The sequence below is a fragment of the Equus caballus genome, chromosome 21 (genome assembly GCF_041296265.1).
Source record: "Equus caballus isolate H_3958 breed thoroughbred chromosome 21, TB-T2T, whole genome shotgun sequence".
Taxonomy (NCBI): domain Eukaryota; kingdom Metazoa; phylum Chordata; class Mammalia; order Perissodactyla; family Equidae; genus Equus; species Equus caballus.
In genome coordinates, this window is record NC_091704.1 from 59,623,854 (window position 1) to 59,643,992 (window position 20,139).

The following is a 20,139-nucleotide window of genomic DNA, read 5'->3' on the forward strand; positions in this document are numbered from 1 at the left end:
GAGGAAGCCAGTGTGAGGTGTTTGTTTTTCTTTACAGGCATTGCATTGAGGTTCTGACCTACAAATTCAAGTATGGTATGAGAGGACAAGGTGATCCTTGGCTAAATTTATTGACTCTTAAAAACCAGAATTCAGGGGGCTGGCCCCGTGGCCGAGTGGTTAAGTTCGCGCTCCGCTGCAGGCGGCCCAGTGTTTCGTTGGTTCGAATCCTGGGCGCGGACATGGCACTGCTCATCAGACCACGCTGAGGCAGCGTCCCACATGCCACAACTAGAAGGACCCACAACGAAGAATATACAACTATGTACCGGGGGGCTTTGGGGAGAAAAAGGAAAAAATAAAATCTTTAAAAAAAAAAAAACCAGAATTCAGGATAAAAATCTCTCGCTAGATTTAGCTGGTTCCTTTCTCCTAAAATGCTGTAGCAAGGTAGAAAAGATGGGATTGGCTAGATCAATAACTCAAACATATAGGAAGAGAAGTGGCTCCATGAGGAAGCCTGAGGATCAGGACCCTCGCAGATTTATAAAACTCAAGTTGTCTTTGTATGGTTCATAAAAAATTATTACACGAAAAATTTGGCTGCTCATTGCATTATTTATTGCAGACCCTCTAGAACAAATAACTGTTAAACACATAAAAGGGTTCATGTATTAAGTGGGGAAAAGCAAATGAAATCAGTTAAACAAATTGTAACAAGAATTGCCACAAGAAGAAAGGCAGAAAGTACTCAGAGGTTCGTATTTAATTTATGAAAGAAAGATGCTACAGTTCTTTTTCTTAAATAAGGTCCCAAATCAATTGAACAGGCAGGCAAGTTGTTGTTGTGGGATATAAAAATTTTAGGAGCATAAGACATGTTGATGAAGACCAGAGGAAGGCTTTGGTATGGATTCAGGTTCTCCTCCTCTTCCATTCCTTCCTTCTTCCCACACAAAGCCTGTCTAGGTCTGTCTTGTTCTAGGGGTACAAAGGTTAACCTGGTTTGCTCCATGGCATCAACTGGGTAAACAGCAAACCAAGTTTCCTTTCATTTAGAATCATGTGAAAGGTTCAGTTAGTTCTCATACCAATTGAGGGTTCTGGTTTAAGTAAAGAAGAACAGGTTGCATGCACCATAAATTTTTACTTTCTAAATAGCCCCAAATTCTTGGTCATGTCAACTGTTCTGAACTCCTCTGTATCAGAAGTCAAGTGCTAGACAGGACTTTCTCATTCTGGTTTTGAGAAGAACAGGTACACAAGCCCTGAAATCTGTCAGTACCAAAACTGGCTGCATGTGGTGCCCTTGGAGGATTACACATCCCAGCCACTTTCAAAACGGATTTGAGTGATTTTCTTCTTTCTTTCAGCAACAAACTGAAAGCATTGAAGAAATACATAAAAAGTCATCCTCTTGTTAGTTTTCCCATACACCAGGACATAAACAGAGCCTGGAGAAGTAGAAAGAGATCACTGGGCTGGGGTTGGAGTAGAGGGTCTCTAAGAATCTCTTCCAAGCTATAAAAATACCAATTATTTTAACTGCTAAGCTTGTTGAAACCATGTGTCAGAAGGCATGCTCTTTTAGGGTCTCCTTGGATCCCCAAAGGTGCCAGAGGTCCCATTTACTAATGTATTAGTCAGAGTTCTCCAGAGAAACAGACCAAAAGGAGATTATACATAAATATAAACAGATTTATTACAAGGAATTAGCTCACGTGGTTATAGAGGCTGAGAAGTCCCAAGATCTGCAGTTGGTAAACTGGGGTCCCAGAAAGGCCAGCGGTGTATTTCTAGCTTGACTCCAAAGGCCTGAGAACCAGGAGAGGCGATGGCGTTAAGTTCCAGTTCCAGTTCAAGTCTGAGTCTGAGTCCAAGGGCAGAAGAGCAATGCCCCAGCTCGAAGACAGTCAGGCAGAGAGAGAGAACTCTTTCTTTCTCAGCCTTTTATTCTATTCAGGCTTTTAAGGGATTGGCTGAGGCCCACCCGCACTGCAGAGGGCCGTCTGGTTTACTGAGTCCACGGATTCAAATGTTCATCTCATCCAGAAACAACCTAACAGGCACGCCCAGCATAATGTTTAACCAAATGTCTGGGCACTCTGTGGACCAATCAAGTCGACGTGTAAAATTAACTATCACAACTAAAACGGCAGTGACGATGGTTAGGAGGGACACTACTCCCCATTCCTCCTGTTTCCCTGTGAAGGAATTTCCATGCAACCAAAGCTCCTTGCCTCTCTCTGCAGTCTCCCATGCTCATACTCAGAGAAGGAAGAGAAGAGGGATGCTGAGTGTAGAGTCTGGAAGACAGAACCAGGTATACAGAACTCTGCGCTGTCTGGGTCCTCTACTTTACAGGCAACTAAGTGCACGCGCCACCCTCAGCTCTCAGCCCCATGGACAGGTTTGAGAGAGGGGAGATGCTCAATTCAAGGAGTTCCTAAAACACTAATAGTTGGTGCATTTGCTGGGAACCTAAAAAAATGAGTTATGGATTTCTGGAAGCAAAATAATGCCTGGAGAGTGTGGAGATTTTGTGAGAGGCTTGCCTTAAGTACCTTAAACTCTGGGGGTATATTACCAAGCTTAGGCCAAGGGGTGTGAGCAAGCTCCAGCTGTGGGAACCTTAGAAATCTTCACTGTACTGTTCCAGTTTTAGCACGTGAGATGCTGCAGCTCCATCTGACATGAGGCAGGTTCCACTTGGCCTAGTGTTACGGCTGAGGATAGGGAAGAGAGTAGACCAGCTTCCTAAGACTCTGTTGTAGGTTCAATTGTGTCCGCCAAAAAGATATGTTGAAGTCCTAATCCTCAGTACTTCAGAAGGTGACCTTATTTGGAGATAGGGTCATTGAAGATGTAATTAGTTAAGATGAGGTCATACTGGAGTAGAGGGGGCCCCTAATCCAACATGACTGGCGTCCTTGTAGAAGAGCAGAGACACATACACACAGGGGGAAGTAATGTGATGACAGGTAGAGATTGAGATGCTGCTGCTGCTGCAGGTCAAGGGATGCCAAGGACTGCAAGGAAGGATTCCTCCCTACAGGCTTCACAGCAAGTGTGGCCTTCTCAATACCTTGATTTCTGCCCTCCAGACTCCAGAACTGTGAGACAATAAATTTCTGTTGTTCTAAGTCATCCCGTTTGTGGTACTTTGTTATGGCAGCCCTAGGACACTAATACAGACTAATATACTATCAAACCTTACCATTTTAGACAAAGATTAAGACAAACACATAGGGTCCTTATGATGTCATAAAATGCAATCCAAGGAAAAAATCAGTCTTTTTCTAAATATAAGTACCCCTGCCTCAATTAGGGGCAAGTGCTTCTATGGCCCCCGGCTGAGAGGGTGCAGCAGGAAGGACAGAGCCAGGCAGCGACAGTGAGAGCATCAAAATTCACCAACCCAGCACTCACTGTGTTCCCTCCACCCCCAGCTTCTGGATGCCTCTATTCACTAACCCAGTCTACTTCAACAGACGTGAATCTATAAATTATTAAGAATAATGACAACTGTTCATTAGGCATTTTCCATATGCCAGGCAGTGACTTAGTAGTCTTCACATAGATTATATTCTGATGCTTGCAATAACTTGACACACCCAACTTAGTAGTCTTCACATAGATTATATTCTGATGCTTGCAATAACTTGACACACCCAACATAACGTTTAACCAAATGTCTGGGCAGTCTATGGATCAGGCACACTGGGCACTTGAGAGATAAGCATTTTTATCTCCATTTTTTGGAATAAGAGACTGAGCTTTGTACAGGTCCAATAAATCGTGGAGCCCAATTTTAAGGCCATGCCTGTCTGAGTCTAAAGCCCCAGCTCAGTCCCAGAGATCTTTCTGAACATGAAGAAACAGATGGATTGTCTGCAATTTAGAAATTTAAAGAATAAATCACAGTGCCAGAGATGAACAAAAAATACAAGCCCTCCTCAATAATTATTCATCAAAGTGCTTCTCAAGATGTGAGAGATTCTCAGTGATCAAAACACAAAATAACACTCTTATTGAGAGAACCCCACTGAAGACTTATTTTCTGATTCTGGTAGGGAAAACTAAACCAGGTAGGTAAGTTAAAACTTTGGTTTGTATAGCTCTGACTACATTTGAAGGTTCAGAACAGTCAGAAGGAGAATGGCAGAGGATTGTTTTTATCCTTAATCTATTTCTTAGTATCACAAATTTTGGATTACTTTCTACAAACACTGTAGAGAAACATTGTTCTGGAAACAACAAATAGGTTGATACGAAGACAGATGGCTTGCAAGAATCAGGCCTGCAAACTCCTTGCTAAGCTGAGCTAGGATTTTGCTACAAGTCATCATTATTCTTGGGATAAAGTCTAAAGTGACCCTAACTTGAGAGGACACATTGTTTCTCTCACCACCACCACCACTTACTGTGTGCACTCAACACTGGAACCACACACTCACTCTACAACAGCGCTTTCACAAACTTTAAGGTGCCTAAGGAGTCACCCAGAGAACTTGTTAAAATGCAAATCTGGCAGGTCTGTTTGAGGCAAAGCCCGAAATTCTGCATCTCTAACAGGTTCCCGGGGATGCAATGATGCTGGTCCTGGATCCACCTTGAGTAACCTGGAGCTAGATGACCAATGTTCCCAAATTCCCTGGCACTTTCACACTTCTGAGCTTTTCCTCACATGCAGACACAACTGTTTCTTCCACTTCCCACTGGGTGACTCTTTCTCATCATGCAAAGCCCCAATCAAACATCAGCTCCTCTATGAAGCCTCCGCAAGATGCACTTCCCCAAGCACAGCTGCTCCTTCCTCTGGGTCCATTGTGGTTTCTAAGTAATACAATAATTGAATCATACTTCTCCTTCATTTGTTTGTCTTTGCCCCAGATTGCACTTCTAGAGGGCAAAGATGGCATCCACTGCATCTTCTTACCGTAAACACTCTGCACCATGCCTGACATCCAGGAGGTAGCAAACTGAGTTAGTTGGATGAACGAAACAGACCAAAGAGGCTGTGGTTTCAGGAGTTTACACTTTCTCCATTTTTCAAAATCTGATCAGCGGTTTGTCTTCAGTTCGTTCAGTCCCTTGCATTGCAACTGGCTCAACTTTGTTGACTTGTATTTGCTTTAACCATTCTTTTAAAAACATGTCATCATTTTCTGTGGCCTGCAATTTTAAATCATAGAACCCTGCAGTGAAGAATGGAATCCAGAAAAAGACGCCTTTGTTCAAGGTACTGAGTAGCTGTATGATCCTGAACAAATTACATGTGCTCTCTGCCCCAGTCCTCTCACTTCTAAAGTGGTTATAATCATGGCACCTGCCCCATTGGTTCTGGGGTTAAATGAGTTAACATATGTAACGCACTTGGAACGGTGCCCGGCACAGCATAAGCACCACAGAATGGGTAGCTGTTGCTATCCTTTATGCCTTTCAGTGTTTATCAAGACATGGTCCTTGCTATTGAAGAACTGGAGACAAGTGTCTGTGCTGCTCTGCTTTCTCTCTGTCACCTGTTAGATGATGCTGTCTTCTGCCATTGCCTTATTAAGCTTTCTTTGACATGTTTCCCACTTCACCTTCTTACATAACTTCAAACATGCCTTTATGTCGTTTTCTGCTTTTACATTCTTGTCTGTCTCAGCTCATTTGTGATGTTCCTCCTACTGATACTACTCCTAAAGATTTGGTATTACTTTCCCCTTGACTCTGTGCCTGCCTTTGTCCCTTTCATATGGGCTTTAAAATCTGAGCTCATAAGAGATCCATTCACACGGGGTCCAATTTCTGCTGATTGAAAATGGTCTCGATTATATGATCAGAATTTCATTTTTTATGTTTTTATTTTATAGCCTTTCCCATCATTACTTTTTCCAACTTCTGAGAGATAAAACTATCAGCAAAGAATGTCTGAATTTATCAGATGCTCTCTGTTAGTGGAATATGAATAAAAGCATTTGAAGAGCTGAGTGGCCCATCACTCATGTCTTTTCTCTCTGCCAAGATATAAGGCTGTGTCATTCATACATTGAATACTTGCAAAACAAACTATTTCTGCTTCTTTCTCCATTTATAATGAAAATGCACTATTTCTAATTTCAAATATGTGGATTTCTGATTTAGTAAGTCATATATCATTTTTATATTATATTCCTCCCGATTATTTCTATTAGATCTATTTCTTTCAAAAAATAAAAGTACATTTCATCTTACCAATTTTAAAGACATCAAAACTGAAAATCATAAGGGATATGCTGCTATATGATCTATGCAAGAAAAAAACACTGCAGAACTCCAACTAGTAGCCATATATTCAAAGAAACGCTTTTAATCTAACTTCAAAAGACTAGAAAATGAGCAAATATGTTTTGAGTGAAAAGAAAGCATTTACAGTCTACATATTAATTTTTAAATGATTCCCTATTTTTTCCAACATTTTTTAGAATGTTTGCCTAACATTTTTTCTAACATTCACCAACCAAAAATTGGCTCCTATCACTGTGAGCAAGAAGTCTTGTATTGTTAATGCAACCAGACAACACTTAATTCTAAAATGCAAATATTAAAGATATGACAAATAAAAACTGACAAGATTTTATGAAAAAGCAGCCATATCATGGATTTTAATGGACTATTGAAAAAATTGCTAGATCCAGGTCCTCAGCAGTCACATATTAAATGAGCAAATAAGAGTGAGTTTGACCTGCAGTTCAGTCTATGAAACCCAGTACACGTGGTTGTCGATGTTCGTTTACCATGAGAAGAGTCCAGGGCACCCAAGGGAGACAGAAAGAGATCGTGTTCTAGGAAGGGTGATTCTCAATCTATGAGTTGGAAAGGACCAGTATTTTTTCAAGTTTCCAATGCATGTGAATACTTTGTACAATGCAACAGAATGAAGAGAAATGTAAGAGAAAAATAAAAGTTCAAAAGAAAACAGACATACAAATACAAACCCATTGCTCATCCCTTTGGGTGTTGCGGCATGTTAAGTTGTTATAAAGGATTCTAACCTTATCACTCTCAATTTCTGTGTTTACCTTGATATAGTTCACAGACTATCACTGACCACAGTTTGATTATTACTCTTCTATCATAAGTTACTGGAAAAAAAATGTGGCTTAAAATGGGTCAGAACCACACTAGTCCCAAGTACCATATTTCTTACCATGCCCTCAACTGACTTCTGAAGGGTTGCCCTCACTGCCCACTCCCAGAGTCACATAGCAGCCAGAGCAGGTCTGTCACTGCTCAAAGTCCTCAGGGACTCCTCCTTGCTCTTGGATTAAACCTATAACATGCATGTGGCCTAGAAGGTCCTACAAGAACTGGCACTTCCTATTTGTCCAGCATCATCTCTTCTCTCTTCTGTGACTGTATTGCAAATACACATAGGCCACTGCTCAGAAAAGCCCTAAGCTCCCTCCAGTTCCAGGGCTTTCCCACGTGTTGATTCCTTTTCATGGAATCCTGTACCACTCGTGCACCCTATATATTAAAAACAGCTGCCAATACATCAACATTCATCCCATGGAGTCAATGCCCCCTACCCTCAAATGTAAGTGGCTACCTGACTGCTGTGACTAATAGAATATGGCAGAACTGATGCTGTGGCAATTTCTGAACTCAGCCTTAAGAAACTGGCAGCTTCCACTTCCTATCTCTCAAAATACTCTTTCTGGAGCACTGAGCGACCATATAAGGAGTCCAGTTACCCTGAAACCATCCTGCTAGAGAGGCCACCTGTAGGTTCTCTGATAGACAGACTGGCCATCCCAGGCAAGGTCTAGGCACACATCGTTCACCTTCAGGACCAGCCTGTCCACCAGCTGAATACCACCAGTAATCTCAGTCCATGCCACATGGAGCAGAAGAGTCACAGTTAGCCCCAACCAAACTTCTGATTGAAAAAAAATCAAATAATTGAATTTTTGGTGATCTCACATTCAATGAAATTCCAAAAACAACTGGTCAAAGAGAGATTTTCAGCCCTCGACAAAGAATCAACTTGAATGTTCTATAAATTACCTCTTCAGTAAGGAATGTGGATAATATTGGAAAGCACAAAAAATAAAAATAATCTGTAACTCCATCACTCAGTGACAACCATTGATAACATCTTGAAATTTGTTCCCTCAGTCTGTATCTTCTTCAAATCTAACCCTATGCACAACTGGGATCACACAGGAAATGCTGCTTCATAATCTGCATATTTAATAAGTATTTTCCCACATCATTAAACATCATTCACTAACATGTTTTTAATAGATAAACAGGACTTTGACATACAGATGTCTCAATAAAATGCTTTACCATTTTTATGTTATAAAAATTAAGAAGCATATTCTACAAATAAAATTCAGGCTTTTAAGGTGATTTTCTAGTGTAAAATTCCTAGGTCAAATTATGTGCACATTTTTTAAGGCTCTCGATTCATATCTATTAGCATTTCCCGGTTGTGAGACATAATAAGAGAAGTTTGAGATATGAAATATACTTTGTCCCCACTTAAAGATTAACAACATACACTTACACATCAAAAGCTCTGAGAAATTCAGCAATAAAAATGAAACCTGTGTTGAACTTTGCTTAATGCAAAGACGAACACATTTGACAACAGAAAGATCTTTCTCTACCCCCTAGGGCTGGTATGTGCTGGTGGTCTACTTTAGCTTTAAGGCAACTTCTATTTTATGCTTTGAAAGGTTCTTCTACCTCAAGAGCATAAAATAATTCATCTATATTTAATTTGAACATTTAAATCTTTCATCTGTCAAGAATTTGTTTTGGCATCAGGAGCACATTAGGTTGCCCACTGTTCCTTTTCTGGAAAATAAGAAACTGATATTCCCATTAGGATGTGTTGACCAGGCTTATCTCACCTATGCATTTATAATGCCATCTTTACCATATCCTAAATTCCCATATAACTAAGTCTACCTTGAGCTCTCTGTTCCATCACACCAAGCTCTCCCATACCAAACTTCTTGAATATTTCTAAATGTATATTTTCATAACACTAAGGGAATGTAACTCTCATTATTCATTTCCAAAATTTTCCTGGACATCCTCAAATGTACATGCGTTCATTCAACAAATGAGTTCAACACAGATGAGTAATTCAACATACATAATGTCATACATATGTAATTAAGTGAATTCAACATCCACATATGGTAGGTACTTATAGATGTTGGATTTATTCTTCCAGGTAAAGAAAGTAGAATTTGGTCAAGTTTCAAAATTAAAATCTTATTGGGATTTCCATGGGAATTAGGTTGAATTCATTTAGGGGAGACTTTTCCATACAAAGTTTTCCTACTCTAGAACAAGGTAAAATATGGAACTTACATAAAATGGCTGCAATTAAGCTGATTAAACTAAACCAGCTAATATGCACAGGGACTCATATTGTATATAAATTTTTAAATTTAATCCTCACAATCAATACATGAAGTAGATAACATAATTATTCCTGGTTTATAGAGAAAAAAATAAGGCTAACTTGAGTCACACAGAAATGGGGAGTAAAAAAATAATTACAAAATTTTCATTCACAGCTTTTTTCCCCTCATTCAGATTAAATGAAGAGTTCAACTTCCTACTTCATTTTCCAAATGCATCCATTAAGCAGAATTGAGCTCTTTATAAATCTCTGAGATTGGATGAATTCATTTCCCAATCTCTGTCCTGACCAGATCCAATCCAGCTAAACAAAACATAGGAACTTTCCAGCTTCTAAATTTCTAGGAAATAGAATATAACTTGCAAAACATAATCCCTGAGGTCGAGCTTGGCTCTAGGATAATGTTTTTTAAAGGAAAAAAAACAATATTATTTTCTCCTTTAGAAATGTTTTTTCTAACATTTTCTTTATAATAAGTCAACGAACCCCAAAAAATCAGAAAGTGTTTATTAACTGGCCAATTCAGCCATATTTTGTGCCAATAAAAGGAAACTTACTTCTTCAATTTCATCAGTTAAAGAACCACAGGCTCTAACTTGGTACTTTCAGATACCAGTAAATGAAGAACTGAAACAATTCAATGGATTGAGGTTAAAAGAGATTTAAAAAGGATTTAATAAAATTAAATTGGTCAGGAGGAAAGAACATTTTTCCTCTGCCCTCATAATTGAGGTGGAGAGGCTGAAAAGCCCTAGAATTCAAGATTTCTAAGTTTCTATCATTTGGTGATCCAAAATGCTAAAAAATTCTCTGAGAGAAACTGGTTATTTATAGAGCTAGCTTTCATAGACAACAAATCTTCTTTTGGTTAAACATGTTAAAACAAACGAAAACACAGAAAGCAGAAATGCATTCTCTTCCATCTTCCTTCCAACATGTCTATCCTGCTTAAAGAAGCTGTGTGTTTCCTAATACAAAATGTAACTAAAAGTTGACGGGTGGCACATATTCCTCTGGTGTGCTTCAAGTTTCCCTAAGCAACAGCCTTGCTCTTTTTGATAAAAACTAACTATACTTCTCATATATTACTTTGGTTTTGCATAACTTTTGAGGTCATAGTCTTTATGACTATACTTGGAAAAGTTAATCAATGTTCCTTTTTAAAATCTTGAATAAGAACCCATTCATTCATTCAGTAAACATTTACTAAACGTTTATTGTATGTCAAATACTGTGGTAGCCACTGGGTATACAGAGTTAGATAAAACACAGTTCCTTCCTCAAAGAAGTTCAAGCAAGTGCAGGAATGACACAGTGGAGGTATCAACTGAAAGCATACACAAATCTCTTATGCAGTCAATATCTTGATTCAGCTGAAGCCTATTTCTCGTCACTGCTACAGATCATGCACGTCTGGGCACATCTGGAGATCTGATGGGAAAGCCCAGCAAAAGTTATATGTTTGTTTGCTGAGGAGTACAAAGTCCTAATGTCAAATGAAACTTCATACTACAAGAATATATGTAGAGTGCAAGAATTTATAACACAAGTTGATAAAATCAGTGTGTATTGGTACCTTAAAAAATACATTTTCTTCACTTCTAACTTTACTAAAAGTAAGCCCACAGCAGCAGGAAACTTTTGCTTGGTACCCAGATTTCTGTCTTTATATTTCTCCATTAAAAGGACACAGCCTTTTGGGGTTCAACTGATTCTGTGCCTTGGGCAGAAAATATAAAAGGAGTGAATCTGGAACATTCTCTTGTGGCCAGAAAGCAAGAGTGATTTTACAGCAGGACAAAGGGGATGCTTAAAGGTTTTCCACAGAAGTTGTAAAAAGCCAAGCATCGAAAAGAGAATAATAATTATAAATAATTGGAACAATGTGTGTTTGTAATTAGACTCAAAAGAGAAATGTTAATATAAATTGTGTTACGTAAGTTATATAAAATACTGTTATACACAACAGAAGGTAAGCATAATAGAATGCTTAAATTTGTGCTAACTGTAATAGTAAGAGAGTGTTAATTGATGGATTCTCCCAAAGTTGGATTTAGTTGGCTTTAGCTGTCTCTGTGTGAGTAAGGGGACTACAAAAAAAGCAAGTTAGTCTCAAAATTTAGCCCTTCACTGATTTCCACAGGAAATCCACTCCCATCAAGCATTTTGTGAGTTTAGTTAGAGATTAACTAAAGATTTTCAGGGACACAGGAAGTCGTCACCTTGGGAACCACTATCCCCCAAGCTGTTGGAGCACTCACAGCTTCACCATCCCTTCTTCCCATCTATCTCCTCCTTCATTCTCCTGGATACGCCCTATCTCTCTCCTTGCTTTGCAGCTCAGAATCTCTCTACTGTGTAGAGAAATCTGGTTTTCTACAACACACACAAAAAAAACTCACATACTCAAACACATGCAGTTATTTAGAACAACAAAGGTTCTTTAGCATACCAGGTAACCCATCCCACCTTGGAAGGCGGTAGCAGTTATAAACAGCAGAAAGCTTCTGAGTTACATTTATAATTATTAACTGTGTTACTACCTGCTTCCATAGACTGCACCCCTTATAACAATTCTTCAATCATCTTTTAATGATTATAAATAATTTCTAAGATACTTTTATATACCCCCTCCACAATGTAGATTTTCTACATTTTTCAAGTATATGAGATGTAAAGGAACACCCTTTACAACTAAAGTGCTTTTCTCTCATTATTTGTTAATCAGCCTAACAGCCTTGGAAGTCGGGGACTTCCTGAGGAAGTTAGTTTATCCTCAGGAAGTTATTTCCTAGTCAAAGAGGAAGTAAACAGACATGTTAACCTGGTTTTTAAGGTCAGACTGTGTCCATGACTGTAAAGGGCAAATATTTCCAATATCAGGTTATTTGTACTAAAATGTTGGTCCCCAACCTGCTCCATATTCTTTCTTTGTCTTAGACGAGCTCAGAAGTTGGCCCTTTATGGTAAAACCTTCCAAATAACCCAAAGAAAGGTGGTGAGTGCAGAGTGTCATAGAATAATAGCCTATGTGTCACTGACGTCTCCAATTACGTGGGATCATCAAAAAAGTAGTACAAAGAATGTGCAATCACTCCATGACTAAAAGTTTTAGTGATAGACTGGATGTTCAAAGCACTTTGTGAACCTGTTCAATGTTGCCAGGGAGGAGTCTTTTTAGATGCCTCCACTTATCCCCATGTGAACCCAGATGGATTTGTTCAAACTCCTCACAGCCTTACACATCATGCTACATCTTCCTCTCCATTCTTCCACCTTCCGCTCACACAGCAAAGACCCTAGTCCCAGGCTGCCATGATGTCTTTCCCAACTCCTCCAAATCATGCTTATCTCCCTTCCTCTCCAACTACAGCACTTCTTCAGATCACTTCTTGGGACACAATCCCATGCCAGCCCGAATTACTGTTTACTGTTTCATAAGTATTTATTTCCCCAAGTAAATGCTAAGCTTCTGGAAGCAGTGGATCTTGCTATACAATCAACTTCCCTAGGGAACTGAGCAGCTAACAGCAATATTGCAAAGGATGTTTGTTTAAGACAACAGGGAATGATGGGGACACGGGAACTGCAGGTGGATGCTCCACCTGAATCCACTAAATTCAATCCAAAATTACTTTTGAAAATTCTTCAGGGAGAAGAAAACACATCTGAAAGTAGGGATCATTCTTTGTTTGTGACTGAGATATATTTTGAAGCCTCCATAAGTACCTAAACAAATGTATTTGAATCTAGATTACATCCTTTAATAAATTCCCATTGAATTAAATTACTAATTTAATGTAAACTACTGATAAGATATCTTAGGAATGATCCCAGCCTTCATTAAAAATACACCAAGTTGTACTTAGATGAACCAGAATGTCTATGGCTGAAATATATTGATTATTTATTGAGCGCTTTTTTGCAAATGATAAAATGTAGCTGAAAGAAACAAACATAGAATAATTTTGCACATGGCATTAGAATATTTAAGATGTAATTTTTTCTCTCCCCTAACTCTACATAAAGGCACTGGGAGGCTGTGGATGTCTCAACTAAATATTACTTTAAGATGTTCTTAAGCACACACACACACACACACAGAAACCTAATTCCCTTCTGAGACTATTAAATGACATTTTTGCCATTCTGGATGATTCATTTTAGAAGATAATTCCCTCAAGAAATTAAACTGAGTTCTTGAGTCTGAGATGGTCAGTATGATTTCATTGTACATTTCTAGGCTTATATAACAATTTTGTGGATACTGAGCTGATGAGCTTTCCACTGCTTAAACTAATGCTCAGATGTAAATTTGATTTCTTTATTAAATTGGGCACACTGAATCTATAATATGCTCAAATCACCAGATGTAATTGGTGCAGTTTTTCAAAAGTCACCTAACTAACAATTAAGCAGGAGCTTAAACAATAAAGGAAACTTGGTCATGAGGCAGCGAGTTGCTAATTTAATTACCAAAACACATTAAGCTTCAACAGCTAAAGCCTTGCAAAGCTTTCCTAATGATCCTGAAATTCTCAGAGATAGTTAAGTTTAAAATTTAACTTTTAAAGGTAAAAACAAATCTTTATAGTAATCAGTCATCGCCTTCTTCACACACAGAGTGAAAGCTCCTAACACCACATTTCTGATTTCAGTATCTCTCCTTCCCCATAAGGTCCCCCATCCAACCTTTCGATTTGGATAGATGACATTTTACAACTATTTTTAAAGAGATTGCTTCAGTGTCATTTTCTTTCTCCAGTTCTTTACCTTTTATTCCTCTTCCTATGTTTTATAGTTTTACTCTATTTTCTCTCATGTCGTAAACTGAGTTTCATTCAATTGTAATAGACTGCTTCAAAGTACCATTTCAGTCTTCCAAGGCACATGTTTGGAAATTGAGATCTTCCACTTGTGTGCATTTCCAATTAAAGAATATCATGATTAACTTAAATGTCAATTTCAAACCCTAAGTCTGTCTGGTGCAGTATATTAAGGGCATGATTATGACAAACTGCAAACTAATCCTTCAACAGTTTAGTATAAAAGCAGCTTGGAATATTGACTTTTGCTTTCTAGAATCAAGGATTTAAAGTTAATTTCTAGACTACACACGGACCACTAAAGTGTTTCCATGTACAATACTGGCAATCTAGACACATTTATGAGTTGGCATTGGAAAAGGTACTTCTCGTAAGTCCTTTCAAAATATACTTTGATATAAACTTATAAAAATGGTTAGCATGAAATTCTCAATAATTTTGCATGACAATTACAAAAGTAGCTTTACAAATAACTCTTGGTCAGAACTCAGGGATCCTAGCCTATCTTTGCCATTCACTAATTTTACATGACTTTGGGCCACAGTGACTCTTTCCCAGTCTCCCTGCTTTCATCCACCAAATGAAAATATTTATGCCTATTCTCAAGAGAATTGTGATGATGAAACAGAGTTGAATGCAATGATGCTCATGAAAGCACTAGTAAGAGCCTGAAATAAGAAGTGTCCCCCAAATGCTTGTTGAATTGTTGGAGAGTCAAAAAGGCTTTTGGGAATGGAATCCACCTTGAGTTAAAAGCATCAACTTTCTCTTCCTGATTTGATTCATGTAAATTTTGTCTTGAAGAGTACACTAAAGAAGTAGAAGGAAGATGATATAAGGAAGACAAAGAGAACAAAAATAAAGCCAGATGACTGGGCATTTTCAAAATAGCTCTGTTTAGAATTGGTCTAATTTGGGCACTGAAAACATGAGAACCCATGATTGTATAAATAAACTGGTGGCTTTAGCTTCCATGGAAAGAATATCACCACAAATTCTTCATAAATCAACTCATTTCATGTGGCTCAAATGAAACATTTTTAAATGAACTCCTTTTAGGGAGCTAATTAGATGGGCAATTTCACAAAATAATATTAAGCTAAGCGGATTTGTTGAAAGGCTATTTAAAATCACGAGCTAACTTAAAAGCAGTGTTTCCATCTCTAGGTATGAAGTTGACCTACTCAAGTAGGCTGAGATCCTATTACCATTCAAAGCATATCCTCTCCTCCCATTGGAACCATGGATCTATTTGGGCTCAACAATCTTTCTCAAACTCTTCTAAACAGCCTGCCTCAGCTCTGCAACCAGCTCAAAATAGGCAGCTAGAGATCAGTGAACAAAAGAGAATTAAGTAGCTTCGTGCTCAGAAGACAATGGATCTTTTAAAGGTTATCTTTTTTTTTTCTAATTTGACTCCCTTTCACCAAAACAATATTGTGCCGAATTCCTGCTTGATAGTTTATTAAGTATGTAATCTTGAGCAAATCTCTTCATTTCTCTGTGCTGCAGGTATATCTTTGTAAAATGAGTGTATTAGATCAGAAAATTGCCAAAGCCCTTTGTAGCTCTAAAAATCCTATGTTCCATGGTTGTCTGGCTTGATAACCAACGTTTATAAACAGCCATCACATCTATATATTGTGTTGTCAGTGAGTTCAATGTCTGAACTTGAATATATGTTTAAAGAGCAGCTGGATCAATTACATTTGGCCTTTGAAGTAACTGATTCACCTTCCTCCAGCTCAAGAGAAGGCTGAGTTCTTGAGATGGCACCTTTGAAACCACAGCCTTATACCCTCTGTTCTGTGAAAGAAGCCCATGCTCAATGTTCTATTTCTAGGAAGTTTCTTCACGATCTAACCCAACAGAACTGACTCTGCTCAAGGCTGGCTGCCGTATGCCCTATTCCAACCACGGGCTGGATGTGACTTTCATAGCTGCAGGTCAAAGGCCATTCTTTTCAGTATAAGAGAGAACACCCATGGATGAGAAAGACTGAAAACAGGGGAAGAGAAAACAGTAACACAAGTGGAAAGAATTAAGCTGTGGTTTAAGATGTTGGAATGCAAATTTTGTTGAGAAAAATGGAAAGTTTCCAGCTTTCTGCACTTGAACCCTAACCCCCTACTGTGTCAGGGAATCAGGAACTTAACCTGTCACAAGAAATAGGATGTGTTTTAAAGAAAGCCTACACCATTTATCAGGAAGAAAGTACTGGAGGCTGCCAATTCCTTAAAAGAGGTGCATAAGAATTTGACACAGAACACTACCATCAGGTCAAAAACACACTGTTTCTTGATTTAAAACTAAACTGTAACCCCATCTGTGCCCACCTTGCCTAGGGGAATAGCCTTATGACCCAAAGTGGATTAGTTGGAACATTAGATAGACTGTAGGGACAAAAGTTGTTAGCAAAGAAATACACTTGCTACAGGGAAAAAATGTGATGCCTCAACTATTAGGGTTGGGTGCTAGAATACTTAAAATCTGAGCTGAAGTTAAAGACTATCCAGGAAAAGCTAAAAAGAAAAAACGTTTGGGGAACCTGTGGGTCTATAATCTCACGTCTCTCAGAGCTTCATGGGAGAATGAGTACTATGATGACTCAATTCTGACCGGGCACTACACGCCGGGCTATCGACACTACTTGTCTAGGGACTCATTATGATGGCTTTCAAGGCCAGGGCCTCAAAGAAGCTCTCTGCCAGTAGCTCTGCACTTTGTACTGGCCAAGTCTTGCCCTCTTACCAGACCTTCTGGGCACTGTTCATGACCCCCTCAGAGTTGGGAGGCAGCATTTGCAAAGAATAGTTTGTGATGATTTAGATACAAGTCTGAAGATCCTACAAAACCAGCAGATATCTCAACATCCTTTTTCATGTGTACAATTCATGATTTTTAGTAAATTTACTGAGTGGTGCAACTATCACCACAATCCAATTTTAGAACATTGTCATTTCCCCAGTAAGATCCCTGTGTCTGTTTACAATTAATTCCCCATTCCCACCACCAGCCCCAGGTTAAGTGCATGCTATGCGGTGCCCTTCTCTTCCCTCAGCTCCCATGTGCTCAGTCTATTTGCCAGCCTACATTGCACACAGTGGTTATCTACATGTTTCCTAGCAAGAGACAACACCTGTGCCATTAGACAGCTTGTGGAGGTTGGACACAAATGCACAACCATGTGCATATACAAACACACACAAACCACCACCAACAACCTTCCCCATCTAGCCTATCAGGGAAAAGTACAGCAGTGCTGCAAAATGCTTCCAACCCAGCTATTACAGGTATGGTTTTCAAAAGCTGCAGGAAAACTGAACATTGCCCTTCACAATAGATATCACTTTTTAAAATCAATCTCTCTCAGACCTTTAAACAGAGGATCCAGCCTGTGCTTCTCGAAAATGATATCATTGAATTCAGAGTTGAAAAATCATAAGAGGATTAAGGAAATGAAGAAAATAATCACAATCAAATAGCTTCTAGAAAGTCATTTATACCACTTACCCAAGATTTTCTTAATATCAAAGGTTAAACATAGTTCTAGAAAACAGTGGGAAGAGCATCAGAAAAGCGTTTTTAAATTTGTTCCTCTGTAGCATGTGTAAGACATTGGTGTCCACCTTCTGTTTGTTTCACAGCATGCTGCGTACAGTGTTACCTATGTGTTTTCTGGTAGGAGGAAATGCACGCCATCAGGTAAATCCACCCTGAGGAGGTCGGGGAATGTGACGCCCTAATGGCTCATCCTAAGAGGTAGACCTGAGCCCTGGCACCTGTACAGTGAGAAACTTAGCACTAGCTACTGTCCTTCCATCTTGAAAAAGCAGATGATATTATGAGACCAGTTATGCAGCAAACATCCCTGAAAGACATTTTAATGTAACCAATACCCACATCTAATTTATTTTTTAATATTTTAATTATCATTGATTAAAAAGTAGCAAAAATGGATGCATACAAATAGCAAAACATTTTCTTTTTTAATTTTTCAGATTACAAGAAAACGGATAGCATCTGTCATAGAGATGGGGTTCTTTCACTTAAGGGTTGGAAAAATATTCCATATTAATTTAGCCCAGTTGCTAAAACATACTGTTTCATATGAACATTACATTTTCCCATTTTTCTCTCTTGATTTTTACCCTCAAAATGATAGAAAATGCATTGTGACAAAAAATGTATAAAACATTGGCTGGGTCTGCATCAAAAGAATCTTCCTAGGGAAAAGATGAAATAAAATGAAAATTTTAAATCCCTATAGATTTTCTTTCTTTTGGAAGCAGAAAAAGCAGACCTTTTAAATGCATAAAGTCTCACAGTCCCCTCCCACAACCTGTGCAACACAGCTCATAGAGTTTTGTATTTTCTATTTTTAAAAAGGAGAAAAAATAATTAGAGAACTTAAATCCAGATAGGGAAACACAGAAGGATTATTTAACACACTTTAAACATTTTATTTTCACACCTACTCAAATTAGGCAAATAACTGTGACAAAAGTGACTATAAAATAATGGTGGAAAAAAGTGATAATCTTACAAAACATAGATTTCTGATTAGAGAGGGTCAAAAATAAATTAAATTGAAGTGATTTTCACTCTGGCTCCTAAGAATGGAAGCCTCAAAAGCAAATGTCTAGAGTCAATTTACCTGACCTGCACATTACGGTAACTGAATTCTAAGATTGAGCTAATGTCCATATTTGAATTAAAAGGCAGAAAATTAAGATTGGATTGCCACCTGGTGCTTTGCCACACTGAAGAGAAAACCCTAATCTGTTTGGCTCACAATGTTGGTAAGACAACGCTAAGGCATTAAACATAGGGGAATATAATCCAGTTGTAAAAGTAATTTATCATCAGTCTGGGGATAACTAACCCAGAGAAGATAATTCTGTGCTATTTGAAACATATGAAGTCAAAGAATATGGAAAGAGAAGATAGACACAGCAAAGGTAAACCATCATCAATGCATAAACTATAATGTGGATCAAGAGCAATCAAACAGTTGAGATGACCAACATCATGCCATGAATATGCTTCCCAATGTTATAAGCAGCAGAAATTAGACCTCTGAAACAAAGACTAGAAATGTGCTTCTGCAACAGCCTGTACCCTTTAGAAAGGTAGGCTCTATACAATGTCGTGGAAAGCAGCTGACATCTAACAAAGAGTTTTTCATTATAAATGGCATTGATGTCTTACACTGGATCTTCATTCAACAATTAGTTTAGAAAGAATTCTTCTTCCAGAAGAAGAGTTGAACAATTAGTTTAGAAAGAAAGGAAGTCATTTAATTATGTATAACATTAAAAGGAACAATTAGTTCCTTCATTCAACAATTAGTTAGAAAGAAAGGAAGTCATTTAATTACGTATAACATTAAAATAAAAGGAGCTGATTCCATAATTGAGTCAATTTCTACTAAATAACCACTACAGAAACAAGTATATCCACACTTAAGCGAGTAATAACTCAAAAGCTCCTTGACTATTGGGAAGCAGTTGAATTCCAACACGCATTACCACATACAGTGAAATTCTTTATCAAGAGTATCACTGCAACCAATCTTTATCTTGATAGGCACAAGGATTTTACAATCACAATGTTTTCCATACTGGAAAAACAAGATATATAATATCACAAAGGTTTCCCAAAAGTCAGCGTATTACATTTTCACAAAATAACAGCATTTGCCTTAGAATTGAGACACTTAATTCCCATAGAAACAACTTTAGTGGACAGTGACAGCAGTGCAACAAAAAAGAAACTTGGGAAACCCTTTGCCTCCTCACTTTCAAGAATTTCATATGCTCCCACTCAGTAGAACACAACTGAGACTCACACATTTTGTCTTCCAAAAACAGTCAGCACTGTAAAGAGGGCAAGAGATAATGAAGACCAGATGCCTAC

The 20,139-nt window shown here is 38.3% G+C and overlaps 1 protein-coding gene and 1 long non-coding RNA gene across 2 annotated transcripts in view; both read right to left on the reverse strand.

Moving 5' to 3' along the window:
* The window catches only part of LOC138919861 (uncharacterized), a 140,421-nt gene extending 120,298 nt beyond the window's left edge, over nt 1–20,123 (reverse strand). The window contains exon 1 of the long non-coding RNA XR_011430412.1: nt 1,701–20,123. This is a non-coding gene — a long non-coding RNA (uncharacterized lncRNA). The remainder of the gene's footprint in view (nt 1–1,700) is intronic.
* Nucleotides 1–20,139, reverse strand: part of FBXL7 (F-box and leucine rich repeat protein 7) — a 382,032-nt gene that overhangs the window by 258,966 nt on the left and 102,927 nt on the right. The window lies entirely within an intron of this gene.